This window comes from Rattus rattus, chromosome 3, assembly GCF_011064425.1.
Source record: "Rattus rattus isolate New Zealand chromosome 3, Rrattus_CSIRO_v1, whole genome shotgun sequence".
Classification (NCBI taxonomy): Eukaryota; Metazoa; Chordata; class Mammalia; order Rodentia; family Muridae; genus Rattus; species Rattus rattus.
The window spans coordinates 6211764-6238767 of record NC_046156.1 but is presented as its reverse complement, the minus strand read 5'-3'; the positions used below and the strand labels follow the sequence as shown (position 1 = coordinate 6238767).

General features: G+C 39.3%; 1 pseudogene; it reads left to right on the top strand.

The window, feature by feature from the left end:
* Nucleotides 1-21976: 21976 nt before the first annotated feature.
* Nucleotides 21977-25815, top strand: LOC116895210 (annotated as a pseudogene).
* Nucleotides 25816-27004: the final 1189 nt, after the last annotated feature.

Genomic DNA, 27004 nt, shown 5'->3' with positions numbered 1-27004 from the left:
ACACACACACACACACACAGCCTACACTTACATATGCATATAATTTTGTGAATGAAGCATAAGTCCCCTGAGCAAGCTCTGCAGAGCGAGTGTCAGTGCAGAAAGAACTTGCTCCTTCTAGATGAAGCATAAGTTTCAACATCTATTGCTAGAGAAAGAAAAAGCTCTACCCTTCTATTGCTAAATGAATTTTAAAAACCCATCTTATCGTTTGAAGATCCTGCATGCTGCATTCTGCTCTCTCGGCAGGTCCTTCTCTCTTAGTCTCCTTTCTTTTTCTCCTTCTGCACTGTTATACTTTGTTGTCTGCTGTCTCTTCTGACTTTATTTTGGTTCTACCTGCTTTCCTCCTTCCTCCTTCCCCATCTACTTTAATTCCCCTCTCCTCTTTGTCTCTCTCCATCTGTTCATCTCCTCCTCTCTGTGTTCCATTCCCCTTTTGCCTCCTTAACATCATCTTTCCTAGTTTGTATGTACCTTTTCAGGAGAATAGATTGCATGCTAATCCAAAAGTCTGCAACAATTTCAAACATTAATTTGAATCAAAGATTGAAGAAGAAGATACAACAGAGATGTTTACATGTGTTTCCATTAACACTAATTATCCAACCTGACAGTCGTTGTATTTCACTTGCTCCCCAGGTTCATTGAGAGTTTAATACTATAATTATTTGTTCTAAGTTAACCTCGATGTTTTATGCAGGTAAATCCAGTCAATGTTTTATCTTCTGTCCTTGCACGTACAATAAGCTGTTCTTATCCAGTTTATGGCCTTTGATTAATGGTTTTACAGCCTAAAGGAATATGTTCCTAACTTGTAAATCTATATCAATGCCTGTTTTCTATCTAGTCCAATTAACTTGTGATATGTGAAGACTGGCAGAGTTCTCATTGCAGTTTTCATATCAGAGAGGGCTTTAATTGCAGCTCTTATTATAGAGGGCTCAATAATTACTAGCATAAATTTAGGAAATCTGATAGAATCATCATTAGGAATCAATAAATCATCTATTCATCTATATTGCATCACTACAGTATGATGGGTCAATAACCAGGGATTGTAATATTAATCTATCAATAGCAAGAATCAATCCTGAGATCATTTGCTTAGGACCTTACCTCCAGAGCTAATTCATCGCAGTCTATTCAAAATGGTGGACATCTCAGGAAAGTCATCTGCTAGTCTTAGCCTCCCCTGGATGGCTCTTGATAAATCCACAGCCTCATAAAGTGTATTTGTTTATTACTTGTTTACACCTTAAAATGTAGACTTTTGTGCACATATAACCTATACTCAGAAAAGGCAAAATTTAGTTAGATTCTACTCAATACATAATGTTACCCAATCTTCAAACCCTGTCTACCTCATGAAAATATATTATGACCTGAGAGTGCAGCTAAGTCGTTTTCCAAAGTCTTTATTATACTTATGCGTTAATAGTATTTTTGGTGATTAGTATTAGTATCATTAGTGATTTTTGGCTCACTAATACATTAGGTTGAGGCACAGTAACCCTTTGAGGTTTGGAAGATGAAATCTGGGCCAGGGAATGGCTTTAAAACTGAGCTTAGTTACTTCATCCTATAATGCTCTGAGGTAACTGAGGATGAACTTATCGTACATCCATGAGAGTGAATCCAGATAGATCTCCTGAGTGTTCCTAAGAGCAAACTCAGATTCAGTTATGATGTTGGTAATATAGATGAGGGAGACATTCGACTGTCATCTCAGAAGTCATCCCACTTCAGAAGTAAGTACTAAAATGTAAGGAGGGATTTTCTGGTTATCTTTTATTTCAGTTTAAGAGATGAGACATAATGAATTATTTTAGATTCTAGTGAAATTTGTATACAGATTGATTAGAGCATAGAATTGTGCTTCATTAATAATTTCATACCAAAAGAATGGAAGAAAGGGATCTTTTCTCTCTGGGCACTGAGAGCATGGAGAGAAATATTTTCCCTTAGAAAGCTGAGTGACTCTGAAAGGAAAAGGATTTATCTGTGTTACTTTTTGACTCGAGGCTCAAATGACCTGTCCTTAAGCAGATACTCTTGTAATGAGTTTAATGAGATAAGGTAGGGTCCAGGTCTCCAACCGCTTCCTCTAAAGGTCTGGAGAGCCAGCTCAGAACAATGGCCTACGTGAAGTTCTGTCACCCTTTGAGTGAACATGTGTGTGATACGTGTCTGAGTTTACAGCCACACAGAGCAATGTATTAGGTCATAGTAATATTTACTTTAATATCAGTACTTTATTTATAAAACTATGCCAAATAAGTCACTTTATGAATAGAAATGCGCAGGTGGGAGTGTGCACGCATACATACACACATGCATGTGTGTTCTAACAGCACTGTTTTGTGAATAAAAGTTTCACTCCTGCATTTTAATATCTCACCTGTGATAATTCACACATTTTATTTTGTGTCTCCCATTTCTGCACTCAAAGTCAAAGCGATAATAGAGGCATTTGGGTCAGCTTTCGACATTTAAGATTTGTAAGTCTAGCCGTAGTACAAAGAATTAGGAAAGTTAATGCCTAGCCTGATTTGGATGAAACTCAATGCAGGTTCACCCTACATTTATTTTGAAACTTTCCCTTCACATTCCATTATAATAATAGTAGTGAATCCTAGTCACTAAAATGAGCATGAGGATAGCTCTATATAAAAAACATCTTGATAGCAACCAATGAATTTTTATCCTGAACATTTTGGTTTTGTCCTTTTATATAGTCTTCATTGAATATCATGTGAAGGGAATATCACTAGGCATTGGAAACCCAGTGGGTGAATAGGATAACACACGATGTGCCTACAGGTATTTAGAGAGGAGCAAGGGAAATAGAAGAGTGCTTTCTAGCAACAGAATCCTAAAAATAACAAGAAGAGTTAAATACTGAGTCCTCTAGAAGCTCTCCATGGAGGTGGAAATTCACACCTAGTCTAGCTCATAGAGAATATGCAAAGGCTTAGGCAAGGATCAAAGACTTGACTCAGGGATGGCTCTGAAAGAATATTCTAAGCAGAATCAAAGACATGGAAACTTCCACAAGGGCAGAGAGAATAAGGTGCATTTATATCTGAGTCTCACTTAAATAAGCGCCTGAAAGACACTACCAAAATATGGGGACATTATCCCAAGGGTCATTCTGAGCTGATACAGAATTGTTGAAGGGGAATTTGGTAATGTAGAGCCTCCTGGGAAATGCATTTGTAGGAGCTGAGAGTAGAGGCAGGAATCCCATTAGGAGGAAATTGTTCAATGATCTAGGCACAAGGTGGTAAGACTAGAATGTAGGCTATAGCTGTGACAATAATGGAAGTCTGCACTTGATGGTAGTTAATGTTACCATTTCCACATCTCCAGCTCTAAGTGGTGAGTGTCTTTTTAAAGGGTTTCTTCATCTACAGTGACAGAATGCCTTTACATATAGAGTCCTGGGATCGTTAACATTAGGAGAGAGAATTTCTTAGAAACTTAGTGTAATTCTTGAAATGACTGCTAGGCTCTTTTAAAAGCAGAAATCCTAAGGAAGAGGAATTACTGTTGAACATTTAGATGAACAGAAAGGTCAACACAATATCAGTAGTAAGGACACAAAGAGCTGGTTGGTGTCTTGTATTAAATTACAAGATGCCAGGATGCTGTAGTCCTGCTGCCAAGACTTTTTGGGACAAGGAAGGACCTTGTTGGAAACAGACTCTTTGCAGACTATATACACAACGAGTCCTAATCCAGTATGATCCTGTCCTTACATCAAAAGAGATACCCTCTCTGTAGAATTATCTCACCTCAACCTAAGAAACAAAGGAAACTAGGAGAGAGGCCTGGAACAGATGCTTTGTCCAAGCTTTGAGAGTATGGATAGCCCACACATAGACAAACACAGAGTTTGGATTTCTACCTTTGACAATTAGACCGTAAAACATGTCTGTTCCTAAGTCACTCCAGCTATAGCACTATGTGATTGCGGTGGTCCCAGAAAACCAGTCCAACTTAACACCCGGGTGACTGGTAGAAAGAGGACTGGAAGGGAGGCAGCTGAATCTCAGGAACGTCCCATTCCTGAGCATGATGCGAGTCTACAGTCCGTATGCATCCCGTTCTTGTTCGCTGTTTATACAGCTGAATTATGCGGAGAAAGCATACTGGAAACGGAGCTGAGTGGATTCATGATGCTGAAGCAGAGTATTGAGTTGACGGCTCTCTGGACTTCCTTTCTGGGGACTCCTGTATTGAATGATGTTCTTCCTTATGTCATTACCTCTGTTCTTAGGTGTCTTTCATGATGTAATCACTAAGAGGCCATTGTTAAACTATATTGGCACCTTCGATAAGTCTTACTCCAAAAGCCTCATCTAGTTGTTCTAATTCTGTTACTGACCTGAAGAAGGTGAGGCTGCCCCGAAAGCAATTATCTTCTTGCATCCTTATGGTTTAATGACTTTATTGAACCCTGACATGTAGCGTGGAAGGAAGTGCATGTATCTTAAACACACAATTTAATACCTTTTTGAGCATATGTGTTTCATCTGAATGTTGACTTTCATTTAGCCAGAGTGCAGATCGAGGTGACTGTGCCCCATGAAACTCCCCCAAATCTACTTTATTCAGTGTTTCCTTGCAGTGACAAGCACCAATTTGACTGTTTCCACAATAGATTTTTCTGTTGTAAGTTGAATTTTTATATTAATTATAGTATTAATGTTTACTATTTTTTCGTTCAACTCCAATCTTTTAAGAGTATAAGACTCATCCATTTTGTGGCAACTCACTTTTTTTTCTTTTAAGAAAACGTTTATAATAATATACATTTGAACTTTATTTTTTTTAAATGTGTACTATTAGTGGTTGAATACGTGTGCTCGACCCGCAACCTACTGCTGAGCTGTCATGACTCCCAACTTTTAACTTAAAAATTGATACAGCGTCTCACTAAGTTGTCCATCCTTGACTGAATTCCCTCTGCTATAGGCGAGAATGAACTTGGGGTACCCCTATCCAAGTATCCCGAGTAGCTAAAGTCAAAGGCTTACCCCATCAGGTGTGGGTTCCATTTGAGATCTTCAAGGGTTGGAATTCTTTCTATTTTTGTGCTGTTTAAATAAAACCAACATGAGTTTTCCTATGCATCATTTTGTTAAATATGTCAGGACATCATGTGGGGTATAAATAGTGTCTACATACATGCAGATTAAGTATATATCAGTGACATATATACTGATATATATAAGAGACTTCACATTGCCTCACTAGGAACATCCCAGGCATTGTTCATCCGTGTATTTCTGCCTCTCTCAGTGATTGAAGAGCGTTTGTGTCATTATGGTTTTCAGTTGACATGTCCATTATTTTGGGATGATTCTCACCAAATATCTAGATTATTTAATCCACAAATGACAAGAGCTTTATCCTCCCAGACTGTACTCTTGGTACCTCCTTCCTCCCACAAACCCCTGTAATTCAAACAACATTGCTTTACTCTTCTCTCCAGTGGGTCCTGTCAACCTTCACACTAAGTTATAGAATGTGGTCATTGAGGGACACTTCGTTTTCTTGCCACCTGGTCAGAAGTGGGTCTGGCTAAGTAATCCCCCAAGCTTTTACCTGTAAAGTTTAGCCTGTCTAGGATAGTATCAAATTACATATACAAAATAAAAAGTGTTATTAAGAATTAAGAGAATAATAATGTAAGTACAAAATATCAATCTTCCTGATGTTTTATCATAAATATTACAGTTTGGTACAATTGGTTTAAAATATAAGAAACGTGCCACTGAAATACAAGAATTATGAATTCCTCATTTTGGTGCAGACTCTCAATGTATTTTCACCAATTCATTGATCCAGAGCATAAATAAGTAATAATGCTTATAGAAAATATGGGCAATTTTATTTATTACTAACAAGTGTGATTTATCTATCTGACAAGTACCTAATAACTGAAAGTGTGTACTCTCAAGCTGGTGTGGAACATTTAAAGCTCCACTGTGTCCTCCCACCATGAAAACTGGACACATGGAGCAGGGAACAGCTCAATCAGAGTTTATAAAAATAGGAGACTGTGTTGTTCGTCCTACAGTGTATGCATGTGCATGTGCATGCACGCGCGCGCGCGCACGCACACACACACACACACACACACACACACACACACACACGTGCGTGCGTGTCTATTTACATTCCCTTTCAGAGTAGAGGCATCTGGCACATGAAAGGAAATTGCTTAAGGCAAGGAACTGTCTTCCTGTAGAGGTGATTTCAGAATTCTAGAACCTATGGAGGATAGGGAAAAACCTTATATTCTGTCTTCTGTGTACTATAAATTATATTTGACAGATCATTATCAAAGTGGTGTGTGTGTGTGCGTGCGCTTGTGTGTGTGTGTTTAGATGTATGTTCACATGGAGGTACATATGTACATTTGTGTCCATACGTGTGTGTACGTATGCTATGTACATGTGTATACATTCACATGCAAACACATGATGTGTGCATGTTCATTTATGTGAATGAATGTATGTGCATATGCTACGTGAATACACACTAAGTTGAATGCATTCATGTGTACTCACAAGCTTAATGTATGTATATATTTACATTTTTTGCCTCCCTGTGTGCAGAGATATTATCTTTGGTACTGTACGGATGCCTCACCTACCATTTAAAGAGTCTATGGCCTATGGCTTAGGCAGGAAATGGAAGTGGGACATCAAGAGAAGAAAGAATTCTGGGAGATAAATGGCAGGGAGTGGAATCTGAAAAGAGGTGAGGAGACAGACAAATGGTAGCATGTGTAGGTTAATGTAAGTGGGTATCTTTTGTTATGGTTTAGTCAGAGTAGAACCTAGCTATATAGACAAGGTATTTTTAAATATTATTTGAGTCTGAGTCTTATTTCTGGGAATATGGGGTTGGGAGGCACAACTGGCACTTAACTTCAACACATGTCTTCATGTGTTTTCACAAGCTATGTGCATACTGTGCACATTTGTGTACTTGAAGGCATGTGCTAGTATGTATGTGCATTCACATGTGCATGGGCTTGATTTCCCTACTGAACTCAGTCTCTACTGCATCTCCTCAGTGTGCCTTGTCGCTTGAGTCTGTCTCTGCAGACTCTTGAGAGGCTGCTGTTATAACTCTCTCAGTCATTAATCTTCTGGAAAGCCCCATCACTGATGTCAAACAGAAAAATGAATTTCAGTGTGCACAAAAGTATAATATTAACATACAGCTAGAGGGTATTGTTCCTAATTGTCCTTTTTTTAAAAATGGAGATATAATTTGTTTTATAACTGCTTAAATTTATCTTACAGTGGTTTGAAATGTTTTAATTGCAGAGTGAAGTCCATTTGAGGATTGAAAACTGATAAACAATTCTGGAACCAGGACAGTCATGAGAAACTCCCACTCCTTTGTTTCATTTTTCATGCATATTAGTTTCAGTAATTTCTTCTCCTCTGTTTCCTTATACTGGGCTAAGCAGTCCTTTGCAATGGAAATACTTGCTACTGGGGATCTAGTGAAGACCAGATGCTTTGTCAGTGGACCTGGGAAGAGACCCTCAGGTGTATCTTTCTCCCCAACTCCTAGAAGACCCTGTGCCTATTGTGGTCAGACTTTACTTTTCGTGTTGAAACTCTGTTAAACACTAAATTGTACAATTAAGTTGACACTTTACAATAATCAAATTCACACAGATATTTAACCCTGAAACAGTTCATAGTACTTTGATAGCTAGAAAATTTTTTGTGAAAATATAAGGTGAAAAAATGACATTTGCTGTAGGTCTGTAACTGGAGGAGACCATTCTCCCAACAAATACCGTGAGTAGGAAAAAGCTGTTGGGTTTTCTTTGAATTTGTCATACCTACCAGTAGATGGCACTACATATTCAATCTTATGGGAAGAATGGGAGGCATTATAATATCCCCTAACAACCAGGGACAGGAAGTGCTCCCCAAATCCCCAGACAAAACCTTAGACCTCTTGTTTGCAAAGCACTTTTGTTTCATAGCACTTTTAAACAGCTCCCTTTATTCAACTTGAATGCTACTAAATATTTTCACTTCTCTGAGTCAGAAAAATGGTCAATGAGATCAAATAGAAGAAATGTAAACCAGGTCTATGTTAGATATTCAATTCACATGTGTAGATTATGTGGGGGAGGAGGGTCATTTTTCTACTAAAACAGTAAGAATGCTTCGGCTTCTCTTCAAATCAGGCTATTTTTATCTTTTTAGCTTATCAAATAAAAAAGATCAGCTTAGGTACAGAACATACAGTGGCTTTTGTGGAAGAAGTAGAATGGTGGAACAGAACCCTGGTTGCATCCAAAGACTGAACAGAAAGGGTCAGCATGGCTAAAATGCCAGGCGTAGAGAAGCAAGGTGAAGGTTTGAACAGCAAGTCAGCATCTTCCCTAAGTATGACCCAGCATCTTCCCTGAGACCTCAGCCAGCCCTCAGGGATGCTGCCCCAGGCAGCACACTGGCTTACAGTAAATATGGTTCTAAGTTACAGGGCCTAAGAGGAAAAGAAGTAATCAGGCTTTGTCTGATGCATATTGTTCTCAATGCTCAGAGGACAGATAAGATGACTAGCTGTTCACATGCAAAGCATGGGGAATGGAAGAGCATCCTGAGTATTAAGCAAGACACTTCAGGACATTATTCTTTGTTATGCTTTGTCCAGAGACAAAGGTGAGGCATGCTCTTTTTGTAGGGCTACAGTTTAACATGGCCTAGGTAACGATGCCAAAAGTAGACGATTATGTTTTGTCATTATTGGTTGCATTTATTTCATGAATATCAAACTGGAAGTAGAGCAAAGTGTCTATCTGGTCCAGCCTAAACTATATCTGAATTAGGAGATGATTTTCCTAATGTTTCAATGCTGGTTTGGCCAAAATATTTTTTCCTTTCTTTTCTTTTCTTTTCTTTTCTTTTCTTTTCTTTTCTTTTCTTTTCTTTTCTTTTCTTTTCTTTCCTTCCTTCATTTTTATACTTAATTAGTTTATCATTTCTTTTCGTTTTCCTATTTGTTTAGTTCTTTTCTTCTTTATTTATTCACTTTAAATTCTGATCAATATCCCCCCTCCCAATCCAGTCACCCTTTCTTGAGTTCCTCCCCATACTCCCTCCCATTTCTCCTCTGAAAGTGGAGGCCCCACTAGGTATCCACCCCTATCCTAGCACATCAAGTCCCCTTGGGTCTAGGCGCTTCTCCCACTGAGGGCAAGACAAGGCAGCCAAAGCTAAAAGAACATATTCTGCTGATAGGCAACAGCTTTGGGGATAGCTTCTGTTTCAATTGTTCAGGACTAACATGAAGATGGAGTTGCACATCTGCTACATATGATGTGTGGTGGGTGGGTAGGTCCAGTCCACGTATGCTCTTTTGTTGGTGGTTCAGTCACTGCAAGGCCCTCAAAGGTCAGGTTATAGACTCTGTTGGTCATCCTGTGATGTTCCTGTCCCTTCATGCTCTTCAATCCTTGCTCCAACTCTTCCATAAGAGTCCCCAAGCTCCATCCAATGTCTGGTTATGAGTCTCTGTATCTCTCTAAGTCTCTCTACTGGGTAGAGACTCTCAGAGGAAGGCCATGCTGATCTCCTGTCTGTAAGAATAACAGAGTCAGGGATTGATACTTGCCCATGGAGAAGGTCTCAAGTTGGGTTGGTTATTGCTTGGATATTTCTCCTGTTTCTGCTCCATCCTCTTTCCCTGCATTTCTTGTGACAGGATTAATCTTGGATGAATATTTTGTGGGTGTGTTGGTGTTCCTATCATGCCACTGGAGTTTCTGCATGGCTACAGGAGGTGGCCTCTTCAGGTTCTATATCCCCATTGCTATGAGTCTCAGCTAAGGTCACCTATATTGATTCTTGAAAGTCTCTGGCACATCCTTCACATACCTCTAATCCCCTACCCCCCTACAGCTGCAGATTTCTATTTATTCTCATGGCTGACTGGCAGTCTTCCTTGATTCTCCCCACACCAGATCCTAAATTCCACCCCATTCTCCTCCCCATCCTCTCTTCCACCCATTTCCCTCCCTCCATCTGCCTCCTATGACAATTATATTCTCCCTCTTCTAAGTTTAATTCGAGCATCCTTGCTTGTGTCTTCTTTCTTGTTTAGCTGCTTTGGGTCTGTGGAATGTAGTGTGAGTATCCTGCATTTTATGGCTAATATACTCTTATAAGTGAGTACATACCATTCATTTACTTTGGGGTCTAGGTTACTTCACTCAGAATAATACTTTCAAGTTCCATCCATTTGCTTCCAAACTTCATGCTATCTCTGCTTTTCATAGCTGAGTAGCATTCCATTGAGTAGATCTACCACATTTCCTTTATCCATTCTTCAGTTGAAAGACATCTAAGTTGTTTCCAGTTCCTAGCTATCATGAATAAAAGTGCTGTGAACTGTTACATTTCAGATGTACAAATATATATGTATATATGAGTTTATAAAGGTGAATTGCTCTGTCTTCCTAGAAGCATGATGCTTAACTGGCTAATTTAATATGATAATAAAGTAAAAACCTTGTGAATTTAAACTGTGGCAAAGGGAAACTGTTAAGACCCAATCTTAGAACAAAATGTTCTATCCATCTGCTTGTAAAGGGCCTGTGGTTTCATGGGCAGGAAGGAAGGGACTCAGAGGAAGGAAGAGGCAGTCAAGCAGGACTTGGTATGGATGGGTACCAGCTATTTTCCCAACATTCTACTATCTCTTTCTTCTATGCACTGTGGTGCCTCATTAGTTTCTCCTCTTCACTCACAATCTGGTTATAGCATGTAGAATTTGAAGCAAAATGCTTCAGCATAATCCAGATTAGGCAGGCTGAAAACAAGACACATTTAACTTTATCATTTTCATCTTGAAAAATTCATTAAATGTTTAAGAAGTCAGGCCTTCAATTTAGAAATTAACAGTTGCTTGGAAACTAATATAGTGATTGTAGACAATACTAGACTAAGAGTCCCACATTCTGAAGTTTTCTACAGGCACTGTCACTAATTTGTAACAGTTTTCTCCCTCTCTCACTGCTTTGTAGTTAGACTACTTCCGACAACCAAGTACTGTAAGACAAGGAAGAACACAACCTCAGCTCCCGCAGTCATTCACAAGCTACCCAGAGAGGCAGTCAGGCAGAAATAAACGTGTTAAAATGAGATCAATTATCTTAAATGAGAGTGTAGAGTGTACTTTGAAACACGGAGGAGACAACAAAATCAGCCCAGGACAGCTATAGTATAAAAGTGGGAAGAAATGCTTTAAGTAGAAAAGTGACCTTTTTTGTCTTACCAGCACTCCTGTGATGACCCTTGTGTTTGAAAATAGTAGAGAGGACAAAAGTGGTTGGTTCTGACATTTGGCAGATTATCCTGTTGGCCACCGATCTAGTTGTTAGTGCTGTGACAAAACACCATGCTCAAAACTGTATGGCAAAGGGGTGTTTAGTTCATGTACATGTCAGTATTGCACTCCATCATATGAAGATTTCAGACAAAGAAGTCAAGGCAGGAATACGAATTCAGACACTGAAACAGATGCCATGGAGAAACACTACTTGGTACCTTGGTTGTATTTCTCAGCCTGCTTTATTATACAACTCAAAGTTATCTGCTCTAGAGTACCCTGACCTGCAGTGGGCTAAGCCCTCCCACACCAGTTAATTTGTAGAGGACTTGGCTAGCTTACACAAAATTTGGACTTGATTTCCTGGTCTGGATTAATGAGGTCATAGTGCCATTAACCTGTAATTCCAGATCTGAGAAAGTAGGCACAGCAAGATTAGAAATTCAAGGCCATCTTCTGCTAGAGAGTAAGTTAGAGGCCACCATGAGCTATAAGAATCCAAAAAACAAACCAAAAAACAAAAGAACACACACACACATACACACACACACTCACACACACACACACACCACTACCACCACCACCAACAACAACAACAAAATCCCTGTGCAGTAAGGAGAGGCACTAAAGAATTTTAAGCACATGATACCATAATAAAAGTTGTTTTATACATCAGTAACCAATACATATATTGGAGATGAATATAAGATCAGAGTAAGTTTAAAATCAAGACAGACACAGGGAAGTTTGTTACCACATTTTATGCTATGTCTAGTACAAGTAGTAGTGGTCGTAGGGGTAGTAGGGCCATTGGAGTCAACTTACAGATGCAATGACTAAATGACCAATCACTGTCTACTAGCTATCTATGGGCATCTAAACAAGACTTGAGGGAAAATCTCCAACAATTTATGATTTCATGGCTCTAAAATGCAATACAATAACATTAAGTGTTATAAAATTATTGGTAGAAATACTGGCTCTCAGAAAGTTGCTATTGTATATAACAAAGGCCAGTTAGTGGTTAACAAAGAAGCATAGGACTTCCAGCCCCTCCTTGACCTCATCTTTTATAGAACCATCTAACATATTGACCTTTGTTTGTTTTGCACATCAGAAGACAGTTTCCATGCCTGTTCAGCTCATGATCCATGTAGTACCATCTTTTGTTTGCTTCACATTTTCTTTTTTCAAAGACATTATAGCACTCTTATGCATTGATCTTGGTTTTATTTCCATCTGCTTTCTATTCACTTTGGATTCCTTATTCTCAAGATGCTAAAAAAAAAAACTATTTGTCTCACATCACCTGAAAATATAGTGCTCTTCCTCATAATTACACCCTTGCAATCATACATAAAGTCAAATGCCTATCACTTCCACAGAAACAACAGAAAACCATGGAATAGACAATAATGATAATTTAAAAATACCACAGTAACTTCCAATGTGAAACATGCAGTGATAGCTTTAATAAGGAATGCATGAGCTATTTTACTGAGGGAAATAAAAGATGGCTTGAGTTAATGAAGCTGAGCACCATATTTCTGCATGAGAAGGCTGAATAAGTTTGTCTGTCTAAACTTGTAAGTTTAATGGAATTAGAATAAAGTTTCAATTAGAATCTTTTTAGCATGATAAAATAACCTTAAAATCCTTTACAACAGCACTAAGGAATAATCAACAAATGCAAAAGTGTTGAATGCATATTATACTGATTGATCAATATTTAGAAAAATGCAAGGGGTCTTGGGTTGGGTCATATGGAGCTAGAACTTGTGATGAGTGTTCATATGTAGATAGTATGTCAAGTGTACTCCAAGGAGAGAGCAGTAAAGAATGGATGTGCAGAAAAGAAAAAGTATACAAGGTAAATACCTGGTTGGATTGTAAACTTCTGATGGGAAAATGTCACACTCAATGGTGTGAAAACTGTTCATGAAAGAGAAATACGTTGCCTTGCTGCTGCTGTTGCTGCTGCTGCTGCTGCTGCTGCTGCTGCTGCTGCTGCTGCTGCTGCAGCTGTGGCTGCTGCTGTTGCTTTGCTGTTGTTGTTAGACAAGGGCTTGCTATACGACCCAGTCAACATGGAACTTTCTATGTAGGCGAGGCTACATAGAGAACTCAAAGAACTCAAACTCAAAGAAGATTCGACTCAAAGAAGATGAAACTCAAAGAGATTCAACTCTCTGTGCCCTCTGAGTTCTGCAAATAAACACGTGTGACACCATACCTATTTCATACCTTTTAGTCTTCCAATGGTCTGCAGTATACAAACAGGAAGATTGTAACATTGGAGGAAGAGTGCTCATTTCTCAGATGCCTCCTGTAAGGAGGCTCCAATCACTGTTGAGAAAGATGTAGCCTCATAACCCAAAAGCAGTTACATTCATAGAATCTGAGGGACAGTTTCTGATAAAAGAGGAGCTTTAGTAGTAATAATTTATATGAAATGTCATAATTTTTACAGTTTTCAACAGAATTCAACAATTGAAAACAGTTCTCAGCATAACTGTACACAAAATTAACATTCAGATATAAGACTTTCCAAATACTGGTGAGATACAAATAGAAAGAGAAAGAAAGATAAGATGATTTTCATTGTATAAAACATTTTAAAGTATTTAAAACTAAATTAAACAAATTCCAAGCATTAGTAACGTTAGCACTTTAAACCTTGTAAAATAACTAAAAGAAGTATTCCCAAGTCAAATGATTTAAAAATCAGACAGAATACTTTAGTGATTGGGGATAAAATAATTAAACAGTAAGGTGTTGAATAAAGGGCAGGTGTAGTCTCAACTACCAGAAGGGCTCATGACAGATACTAACTTGAGTGGTTGGGAGTATCAAAGTCACCTAATCAAAGTACCAGTTGTTATCTAGAAAGAAATGAAGGAAGGAACAAAGGAAGGAAGGTAGAAGATAAAAAGAAAGAAACAAACATACAAACAAAAAAGGAAAAAGAGATTAATTGTAGTCAACTGCTCAGTTATTAAGATGCTAAAAAAAACCCTAGTAAGTGTCCAAGTGCTTATAATTGCTAATCATAAGAGCTCATAAGTGTTCATCAATAAAAACTTAAAAAATACAGAATAAATATATATGAGTGCTGTGGTGAGATGTCATTATGTGTATATGATATGTACCTCCAAAATGTTCTAGAGTGAAGAGCTTGGTCCAACCGATGGGTCTGATCAACAAGAGTAATTTTGTCTATGAGAGTTTTAAACTAACCAAGGGCTAATCTATTAATTTGAGGTGGTGACTAGTAATAGCCACATTGCTATGAGTGCATATGGTCCCTTGTTCTTCTAAACCTTAATATTAATCACGATGGGATAAACAGATTTGTCTCCCTGATGTGAGGTGAACTGAATCTCTTGGCCATGCTTTCCCTCTCTGATATGATACTCTATGCTACAAGCTTGAAGTAGCTCAGAATGGCCGTGAGAAAAGTGTAGAATATACTTATAAACTCTGTGCTTTTTATCCTTGTTCTCTCTGTTTCTCTGTGTTGGTCACTTTCTGTTTGTGTCTGTCAGTGTCTGTCTCTATCTGTCTTATCCTGTCTCTGTCTCATTCCCTCTCTCTCACCTCTTATTTTTCTTTCTTCTCCTCTCTTCCCATGTCTGGCTATGAAGGCCGTTCATCCCTTCATCAGTGTCTGATCCTTGAATGCTTCAATCTTGCCTTTCTAGATAGACTCTCTCTTACAACTATGTACAATGCTCAGCCCCAATCACTGAGAACTAAATGTTTAGGAACTCAGGCAATCCCTATGCCTTAGATTAATAAATTCTGCTATTTATATTGGCTAATCCATATGGCCAGTTCACTAGACCTACGATAAAATTTGACCAAGGGAACTGTAGTCATACATGGTTTCCGTGTCTCCTAACACAGAATGCTGCTTTGAATTTTAATATTCTTGAACCTTCACTTTAGCTCTTTCTGATGTATCAGAAGCTGACTCAGTGTCCCAGCTACCATACATAAGCTCTAAAGTAAGGTCTGTATCCTCTACATTATAGCAGGATTTGTATTGTGGCTTGTAAAATCCTCCCCTCCATAATATACTATGGGCTGGTCAAGAGAATCATTAAGAAGAAATGTTTCAAATTGAAGATGCTGCCCAACATGATATAAAAGGGAATAGTGTCCTTGGTCCAGTCAGTATTCTATCATTCCATAAGCACTTATTTAAAAACCCTTACTTCTAAAGTGTTCAAAGAGTAGAACCCACTTGTCTTTTCCCCATTTATAGGCTATCCTGTTCCATTCTGGATTACTACTTCCATTCAATTTGCCTCTTGAAATAAATCCTGCTCAAGTGCTGTGTCTTTTGGCTGAATTCTTCTTTTAAGTAAATAATAAACTAGAAGAAATCTTTGCTCCATATAGAAATTTGAAAGACCATCCACGAAGTGAAAAGGAATTAGCTTTGTGCGATTTTGAAAATTCTCAGCTCATCCAACCCATAAAAGAGTCTAACGTAGGAGTGTGACTACCAGGAAAGGGGGCTCTGAAGAAATGCAAGGCTCACACTGGACATTTTACTAATTTCTCAGGAAGACAGTTACTCAAATGTGCAGAGGGTTCTATAGAGTAGGCGTGACTTATGGGTTTTCAATAATTACCTCAGAAAAAAGACAGAATGATATAATCTCAACATGAAGTGTGAAGAACTCTCAGACGGATGCCTGCCTGGTTTGATCCAGAGGAACAGAGACTGATGAAATCATGGGGTTTGTCTCTTCTGAAGGCAGGAAGCAGACTGTTATAACCACTCAGCTACAGACATGTTTTTTCTTTCATAAAGGTGAAAGGTGACCCTACGATGGTGTGTCAATGCGGACCAGGTGCTAACGTCATAGAAGGTTGTTCCTCGATCCTAAAACATAGTAGGACTTGTCTTATGGAATGTCAAAATTGCTTGAGCATAATTATTCCTGTGTATTGGGAAACATAAAAAATAAAACAAGCAAGCAAACAAACAAATAAACAAACAACAGCAACAACAACAAACCGATCACCATCTCATGTTAGCGCTGGTACTGGTGGGCCACATGGCACCTTTAGGGTATTTTCATCTTGGCAGACTCTCTGGCCCAGAGCTCCTGAAATGTTTCCACCCGACTCACTAAGTGCCCTTGGTGGGTCGCTGCCATGCTAGTCCCATACAGCCATCCAGCCCCTGTGGTTATAGTCACAATTCCTAGTAAACCAGCAAAATCAAAACTCTAGAGGCTTTTAGTTTATCAATCAGATTTATATTAGTAAACTCTTACCTCACAAAATGTCTGCACAATAAACTCAGAGCCAATTGATAGTGATATAAACTGCCCACCTATATCCCTTATAAGATATTCATAGCTACCTGTGGCTATTTAAAGCCACAGAGATCCGGGTTGTCTTTCTCTTCCTCCATCTTCTTTTCCTCTATCTTCCTTTCCTTCCTCTCTCATACTCTGTTACATCTCCAAAATTCTCTGCCCCCCATTCTTTTTCACTGCTGAATCATAGGCAGGCCTTGCCTTATCTTGTGCCTGCCCTCTCTTGCATATAGACACCAACCCATGTCTGACCCTCCTGGGTCCTCTGAAGTGTTTTACCCCAGCTGAAGCTCTGCTGATGAATGTTGAAGCCTTTTGTTCCTAAGAAAGGCATGCCCGCTCTGGCCCTGTAGCAACACACCTAAGTGGTAAACCTGGGTGATAATCCGTTCCTGTCTTTTGTTCTTTGGTCTTTGTTCCTGAGGGCTTAAGCCTGTTTTCCCACTGTGCTTCATGGAAATTTCCACGTGTTGAACTTGGCGTATATATTCAGTGAATAAAACAAAAGATTTGATATTCTCTCTTAGCACAAATGACCCAAGTATGAGTATGTTTTTTCTAAGAGAAAGAGCCATCAGCTCCCTTACCATAGAAGCTGAGAAGTTACTGGTGCCTTTAAGATCAGCTGGTGCAGACACTCGGGCCCTGGGGAGCTCTCCACTGACCTAGGTTCCTAGCTACAGGAGCAGGGCTCCAAAGACGGATTGAAACTGTTTTTTATTTATTTGTTCCTTTTTTGAAATGAGTTAAAAATCAAGGCGTGAACGATGGGCAGAACATTTTTTCTTTTGAACATGAAACATAAAACATTCAAGCAATGAGAAACAAAGACCACAGACATAAACTGACAGACATGGACAGCTTGGTGCACCAAGCATGGACAATAGACACAGAATGAAAGAACTAGATGGTGTTCCACCAAAGGGACCCAAATATCCTATCTATGGAACCCAGAACCAGCATTTCTCCAATAGGAGCCAGCAAGGAGGTAGGACATCTCCCAACTTCCTTGTGATCTTAGGAGAGCTCCAAAAAAGCTTAAGCTTATTTTCCTTCTCTTTCTCCAAAGCATCCGCAGAGAGTCCAGGAGGGCCGTTTTTTCTCAAACACATTCTCTCTCATGTCTAGGGTGTAAACTGTCTCTAGGCAAGGTTCAAAGACTAAAAGCATCTATGAGAATTGACTCTGCTTCTCTAGATTTTAACATAATTCTAAAAGAACACATACATGAAAACATTTTACCATTACCTTGTACCTTTTTTTTTTTAACAAGTTTTACTCATGCTAGCCCAAATCTTTATTTTTCTTTGGTCATGCTTTCAATTCCCGAGGCAGTTCTGTATCCTGCCTCCTGAGGCCTTTCCAAAACCTCCCGATGCGGTAACAAGTCAGGGACTAGTCTTTTCTAAGGTTTTAATAAATTCCTTAGCTTTTTTACCTTTATCCCCATTCTCTGCTGTTCGAGTAAAGCAACTATCTTATGTGTTAGCTGTAAAGTAGAACTTGCATTCCCTATGGTGTGAACATTTTCCTTTTTGCTGTTTACTTACCCAATATGTCCCTCCTTCTTCAACAGCTGGCTTTCCAGGATGACCCCATCAGAAAATTCTTCACCTTCCTTATCTTGGTGAGCATAAGATCTTGAGAGCTGGGCGTAAACCTGTGGGGCTTAAGAAAAAAAAAAAAACATACTCAGGTCATTTGTTTTAAGAGAAAATGCCAAATCTTGTGCTTTATTCACTAAATATATACCCCAAATTCACCAGGTGGAAAATTCCAGGAAGCACAGTGGGAAAACTTAAGCCCTCAGGAACAAAGATCGAAGAACAAAAGACAGGAACAGATTATCACCCAGATGTACCACCCAGTTGTGTCATTACAGGGCCAGGACGTTCCTTTGTTAGGAACAAAAGGCTTCTACATGCATCAGCAGGGCTTCAGCTGGGGTTAAACACTGCATGGGACCCAGGAGGGTCTGACAAACACCATCTCATGTTCCTGTATTAGTTTCACATTAAAAAAAAAGTATTGAATGGGATTTTAAAATATATGTTTCATAAATTGGAAGCTGTTGATTTATTTTCTAAGTTTTTGTACATTGTGAATAGGAAAATTAGACGTTAGTGAAACTCTAACCCCGTGGGACTGTGGGTTCCTAACAAAAAACAGGAGCTTGAGCTAGAGTACACAGTGCTGTCATTTATGTCTTGTACAGCCTTGGAATCTGAGGATACTTATACCAGTGAGGGTGTTTTGCCAGTTAGATCCCAAGTCATCTTGAATTCCAAGCCTTAGTAATTGAGCTGACTAAAGCATTATTCTTTATGAGTACTCAGCCTGTGTTATACAGTTACAACCGAAGCAGAAATGGTGTCTAGTGCTGATGTAATTTGGACTAGGACTGTGGGATGACAGTGGCTGTGAGCAGCTGCCAGTCATCTCCAGCCCACAGGAAGTGCTGGTCCCAATCATACAAGTTTAGGAGACTGGATTATTCTAGTAATGTGTGAGAGGCACTGGGTCTAGAGATGAAAATGCTAATTTGTCCCCAACTCAGTTGTATTCTGGACACACCCCAGGGGAAGGCAGATTCATATATTTTGGTGTGTAATCCACAGAAACTGAGAGATAACATTTTCTTTTATATCATGATCATCATAGTTATTTGTACAGTAAAAAAAGTTAATATCTTTCTCTACAAAGAGGATTATCTGGGAGGAGTTTGGCCAAGATCTTGGACATCCTTCTGTAATTTCAGACGTATAAGGATGGGAGTAAACAAGAATCGGACAATGTCCGACCCTCCAAATGCTTTCTTTCCCTTTCTAGTTGCTATGTGATAGAGCTTGAGAATCTGTGGGAGGAGTAAGAATAACCTGTAGGGGCCTTTACTGGTCTAAGAACTATGTGCTTTGCATCTGTCCCTCATGTGAACCTCAGAAACTGTGGAGGACCATATTCTGGGTTTCTCATGTCTGAGACAAGGAGTCAAGCTCAGACACGTGTAGGGGGCCAGAGAGATTTTCCCCAAGACTGGGTGATTCTTCGTGCCCTCTGTTATGCGTCTTATTATGACTCATTTTCTTTCGAATAAATAGATACATGTGACTGTAAACTATGAAAAGAAAGGTTATTTTCTATTTTTTGAATACAAGAGAAAATTAGCACCTTCATCTTAATATTAAATAAGGCACACAAATTGCTCAGTTTTAAAAGACCCAAGAGAAACGTGCATAGTCTTATTTTTTTTTCAAAGTAGGGATTATACTTTTAGTCCTATGCTCATTGCTTCAAATGTTCTTCCAAGTAAGAACATAAAATCCCATATGTGGCTGCCTCTAATGGGGTGCAGGAGGTGTCTTGGGCATTATTGGTTTCTCAATTGCCTTGGGACTCTGTTCTATTTAAATCATCTTAGGTTGGACCCTATGAACTTATGATTCCCCAGGGTTCGTTTTATAAAGTGATTTTGAAAAATTTAAAAATATCACCTAAGAAGATTGTATCATTTAACATTTCAGAGAGACTCTAAACCATTAGAAGCATCTATAGTGAAGGCAAATGTTACCAGCTGGAGTGTAGAAAGGTGAAGGGCTTCCAGAGATGGCCTGCATGCTTCCTCACAGAGGGCTTCTTCAGAACAATGCCCACACTGTGGCCAAGATTAATAAAATTGTGAGGAGTGGATATTTCTCATGAAGCAGGTAAAGGGAAGGCACAGACTGGTGATGGTGCTGCTATGTCTAGCTTGATTAGACAATGTCAGTGAGTTTTGTGTTCTATGACTTCAGGCTTCTACAAGCTCACTTTTTTCTATCAGTTCCTCAGCCACTCTTTAGACTTACATTAACTGTGAACCAGATAGGGTTGACAGTTTAGTATACCATTAGGACAGAAGGCTGTTTCTCTTAGAGTATATTCCTTCCAATTTTTATTTTATTAATCTATCTTTGAGAATAGAATATGTACACATTATATTTTGATTATATTCATTCTCTCTAACTTCTCCTACACCTCTTCTTATATCCCTCCGAGCTTCATATCCTCTGCTCTTTTGCTTTTGATTTGTTTTTCTTTTAACCGACTGAGTCCAAATGCAGCCATCCTGTATATGTGTAGAATCATGTGCTAGAACCCAACTTCCGGGAGGATGCACCCCAAAGAAAACTGATTCTACCTCCTCTAGCTGCCTTTAGTCCCTACTATTTCTCAGCTAAGGTTGGAGTCTCCTAAGATACTCCCCCATCCACTGGGATGTTCACCGCCTTGATCACATACAAATCTTGTTCAGGGAGCCAGAGCTACCACAAGGTTCCTTTTGACTTGTACTATAATCACTATGGTTTTCCAGGTCTGAATAGGAAGTTTAGAGAAAGTACTGAAGGAGGTGAAGGGGTTTGCAACCCCTTAGGAAGAACAACGATATCAACCAACCAGACTACCCGGAGCTCCCAGGAACTAAACCACCAACCAAAGAATACACATGGAGGGACCCATGGCTCCAGGTGCATATGTAGCAGAGTATGGCCTTGTTGAGATGGGAGGCAGGCCCTTGGCCATGTCAAGGCTCAATGCCCCAGTGTAGGGGAATGCAAAGGGTAGAGGTGGGAAGGGGTAGGTAGGTGAGTGGGGGAACACACTCATAGAAGCAGGGGGAGTGGAGATGGGACAGTGGGTTTCTGGAGAGGAAACCTGGAATGGGGATAACATTTGAAATGTAAATAAAAATTCAATAAAAGAAAGACACATGCAAAATAAAAAGGATAGAAAGCTTATTTTTAGTCTTGCACTGTGACATAAACCAGCGTCATTTACTAAGTCAACCCCTCTGCCATCTCTGTTCTCAGACTCACACAGAACATTCAGAGAACACACACAACATTGTTTGTTCATTTTCTTTGTAAAAGCAATATAATATCTTAATTCACTCCAACAAACGACTACTTGACAAGTAAAACTCATCGAGTTCTAAAGGACTCATAAAATGATTTCTATCTTCTCATTCTTTTTAATGTTCATGTTTCTTGATCATCTACAATTTGAAGTTACCGCCCCCTCCCCTTCACCTTTGAGAAACATTGCCTTCTATATTCTTGAGCTGAATGTATTATTTAAGAGTTGTAAAATATCTGAGTCTGGGAAAATTTAGCGTTGAGATATTTTAGTTATAAGAAAAGAGTTAGAAAGGTTTTACAGTCCACTGCCCCTTCCTTCTTCCTCACTGCTGCCTCTGAGGTGGCTGCCATCTGTATTGTGGCATCATGGCTGCCCTTCTGCCTCTGGTGAAGCCAAAGAGCATCAAAAAGAAGACCAAGAAGTTCATCAGGCACCAGTAAGACTGATATGTGAAAATTAAGCGAAACTGGTAGAAACCCAGAGGCTTTGACAACAGTGTGTGGAGAAGATTCAATCAGATCCTGATTCCCAACATAGGTTATGGGAGCAACAAGAAAACCAAGCCCATGCTGCCTAGCAGCTTCTGGAAGTTTCTGGTCCACAATGTCAAGGAGCTGGAAGTGCTGCTGATGTGCAACAAATCTTACTGTGCTGAGATTGCTCCCAATGTGTCCTTTGAGAAAAACCATCAGAGAAAGAGCAGCACAGCTGGCCATCAGAGTTACCAATCCCAACGCCAGACTACACAGAGAAGAAAATGTACAAATGGCTTGTGTGCATGTTTTGTGTTTAGATAAAACCACAAAAACTGATAAAACAGGGAAGATTTTACAATCAGCCTCCTTGTTTCTATTAGCGTTAAGTCTATATGGAAAGGGGACAGGGCTGCAGAGATGGTTCAGCAGGCAAAGCATGAATTGTTCCTGCGCAGTTTGCTTTCCCAAAACCCATTTGTGGAGGTTTAGTTACCTGTAACTCCAGATTCAGGGTATGTGGCACCCTTTTCTGACCACCAAAGGCACCTACACACTGTGTAAGACACATATGTGCATAAGTCAAAAAGTGCTAGTCACCCATGTCCAGAAAGTTATAAATGAGATAGTGAAATTACTTTCACTTTCACTGTGTCCTTATAAAAAGGGAGTAGCTGGATCACAAGGTCAGACAAACTTTTTGGGGACCAGCCCATTCTCCCGCACGTATGGGTCCTCCTCGACCCCCACAAATAACTGGGTCCCCACTGGTGGGGGCACAAACTAAAGAGGTAATCTGTCTAGAAAGTAGGGTTGATGCAAGCAGGGATGGGAAAGAACTTTCTACTTTGACCTTTGTCCTCTATTTCATGCTCCTCACATGCCCACATAACAAAGAACATGTGCCAATGAAGGGGATATGTCAGGTGATATAGACTCACACAGTGAGGCCCCCTCACATGATATTTTGCTGAGGCAAGACCTGTGAGATGACATGTGATGTTTGGAAAGGCTATAAATAGGACTCAATGGACAGTGATGGTGCTCTTGCATAGCTAGCTTTGTAATGCTTCATTAGTCTCATGTCTTCATATTTGCTGATCTTCACTTCCTTGAGAGAGCACAGTAGAGAACTTCTCCTGGGGTCCTGGCTGGTCCTGATCACTCCTGCTGACTCATGCCCATTTGGTGGAGGCCTGGTGGTTTCTGCTGAATCATGACATTGATGCTGACTCATGTTTGCTATCCTGACACTACTGAACTGGACTGCTGGTATCCTGACAAAGGAAGATTTAAATTGCCCCAAAGAATTACTTCTAAAAGGGTCTACAACCCTTTGTCTTTTCTCCCTTACTTTTCATTAGAGCTAGAATTGGGGGAGGTTTGGGGGACAAAGCATTTGAGAACTTTTATTCAAAGTAGATTTAAAATAACATATCTAAGACTGAAAGCAAGAACTTAGAAATATACAGCATGTGCCCTCTTTGCGTGGTGTGGACACCTCTTCTTAGAAAAGAACACATGCTAAGTGATAAAAATTAAAATGCCAAATGCTCTCAGAATATACACTCATGGGTTCTGTACACACACACACACACACACACACACACACACACACACACACCAAAAAAAAAAAACTAGAATGAATTAACAAGCTCTTGAGTTATGAGTGCCCAAAATAACAAAATGCAACAGTTGTCTTGGTGCTAATTCATTCATACCACATATTTTGTTTTCCTAAAATTATAAAAGCTGATTTGAAAAAGTTTGTAAGAAAAAGTATTAAGCAAGAAAGAACACCAAAAATATCTTCACCCCCACACTACCAGCAAATAAACTTTGAAGAAAAAGAAATAACCACACAAATGTAGTGGCTTAGAATGACCAAGGTTGTTTTGTCACCATTTCTATATGTAAAGTCTAGCTGTGGGGTGACTACCGGGATGTCATAGATTGAAATCTGCATGTTAGCTAGGCTCTATTTTCATCTAATATCTGAGGTCCTCAGTCAAGCTCCTTCTGGTTGATGGCAGTTTTTTTTTTTGTATGTATATTCTGAAATGACTATTTTCCTGAAGGCTCTGAGCTTCAAGCAATTAAAATTCATCTATGTTCCTTGTTATCTTCCAAAATAGTCATGGAAGGCCTTCTCCTGTTTGAATGTTTTTTGACAAGTATGGTCCAGTGCCTGTTAAGTGCAGAATCCCTTTGTTAGAGCCAATGGTGCTGTGTGAAGTAACACAAGGAGAGGAGTAATATTTCACGAGTGGAATGTTATCTTATACATAGAAGCCAGGGCTTTCTATAAGGGAAAGGGCTGGGAGCTCATCTTAGTGCTCCAACTACCTCAAAGAACAAAACTATGATTGTCGTTATCAGGCAGTCTGAGGCTAGACCTCAGGCTAGATGGAAACTGAGAAAGCCCTGTAGCACTGAGAAAGCTCATCAGTTCCGGAATGTACAATTATTAACAGTAGCAACTTATGGTGACAGATATAACCACAATGCTGCATAACTCTGTAGGCTATAACTCTTTGGCACCTGTTATAAAATGACACATTTAAAACGATGAGGGGAAAGTCAGGATTAGAATAGCATACAAGCTATTTATCTTTGTTTAATTTCTGGAGTAAATATAAGTTTAAGGCACTTATTTGTATATGTTTTCATGCAGAAATGCTGACAGAATAGCCGAGAAAGCAGTCAAATGCAAGGTTTTGTGTAGGGAAGGTGTAGAGGTAATGAGTGGAGGGGGAGTTAAGGGCTCTCAATGTGCAACACATTTACTATTATGTATTTTGAACAATTCACAAGGATTATCTGTTAGATCTGAAACATTTAGAAATGCTAAATGAGGTTGATATTTATATATCTGAATATGCATGTTTCCTGGCCGATGGACAGGGAAAGAGTAGTTCAGGGGTTTAGTCTTGTTCTAAAAGAGCAGTCTGTGTGGTATCAGCCAAAAGTCAAATCCAAAATTGACTTCAAGTCAAATAGAAGATATATCCCAAGAGACAGATGAGCTAAGCATTTTGTGGGTTTGAAAGGGGAAAGTGATTCCACCCAGCACCCACAGAACCTCATTCTTTCTTGGGTGTTTCCTCCTGCCCAGCCAGACTGCCTGCCAGAAAGGGCAGTGTGGATCGTTGTCTATTGATCCGTGTAATTCAAACTTTCTCATTTAAAGAACTCAGAGGAGCTTACATCCCTCAAATTTCATGAGACATCATGGGATCATTGATTTCCACATATTGATTAGCAGACAATACATCGTTTATATGATTTTTAAAAATAACTTCTTGTAAGCCATTAGTCTTTGTGAAAGTCAGAAAAATTGAATGATCTTTCATCATTTCTGTTGTGACCACTACACAAGGAACAGTTGTTGTCAAAATTCAGGAAGATGTGTTCATGAGATGACTGGACTACCCATGCCTCTGTTTTCCTAATTACCTTTTTGCTTTCCTTATTATTACCTTGATTTCTTCCCATGTATCTGTATATAGATCCATGTGCTGAAGAACAGCAAAGATAGAGCCATGGAATTTGTCTGTAGCTTACTTCCATGACTTCTTTAAAGATAAAGTCAAATGTCAGCTCCAAATGAGGGTGTCTTTAAAGTAACTCCACCGTAGCCCCAACATCCTGCATGCAGTCCAATTACTTGCTCTTTTTAATTCCTTTTTCTACAGGTGCCTTTGAAAGTGACATGTGCTCCTCCATTGTGATCCATACTCTACCGACAAGGCTGGGGTTTTGTTCTGTTTACATACTTATAACTCTCATGGGATAGTGCTTGGTTTTGTCTTTGTTTTAGTTTGAATCAAGGTCTCAACTTCTGACCAAGGCTTGCCTTGAATTCTTGAAAACTCTCCTGCCTTAGCTGCTGGAGTGCTGAGACCATACTTAACTAAGTGTTTATTTTTATTGGTTTCTATATGTGATATTTTCATAGAGTAAACAACTAATTGACAGCAGAATAGATTTTATTTATGGTCCCAAACAAATTATATCAATAGCACCTCAGTCCTTATAGGCATTCCATATTTAATCTATGGGCAAAGCATCTACAACATATCCAATCTCATCTGTTCTTAGAATCTAAATAATATCTGTCCTGGTTAATTTTAGGATACTATAAATATCCCATATTTATTACAAAACCAAACTCAAGCTGTCTTTCTGATGCATCTGACCACTAGCAAATAACCAGTGAGAAAGACTTCAGTGTCTTGTCCTGTACTAGGAGACAGTAAAATAAATATTGACTTTTTCCCTCAAGCTCTAAAAGTTTTATAAATTACTGCCTATAAGTGACTTCTTTCAGTGAGGGATGGTGCTCCAATAGCTTTCTGGGGATTTATCTCTAGTTAATTATCATGAGACTGAAGGGGTACAATGTTAGGTCTATCCTCCCTGGAGTGGGAGAGAGGTCCAGAGTGAATTAAAGCACTCATGACTTCACTGGTTGTCTTACATAATGTAACTTCCATTTACTATTAACAGTAGGGTGTGATGGCTTCCAGAGTTGGTAAAATGGCTGAATGGTTTCTAGACAGACCAGAAGAGCTCTACTTTCTTAATTTCTCCTCCTTATCCTTCATCCAACTTAGCCATTTCAAGGGTGTTTCTTTATATTAAATCAACAATCATGGACAAAGTGTTTTAGTGAGTTCTCATAGTTGTATTAAAGAATCACCCAAATATGCTGAAGGAGCTGGGTGCACCTCCTAATTTGAATTTATGGCTGTAGGACTTTTGGACAGCCCAGGTATGACAGAGGGGCACTATTGTGAGACTGAGGCCTGAATCTCTGGTGTGTCTGCTGACTCGGCGTAGTACAGGAATTGGTTCTGCACAGCTGGAGTCAGTGAAATGCAGAACTGGTGGGTGATAAACTCATGTAGAGTTGGACTC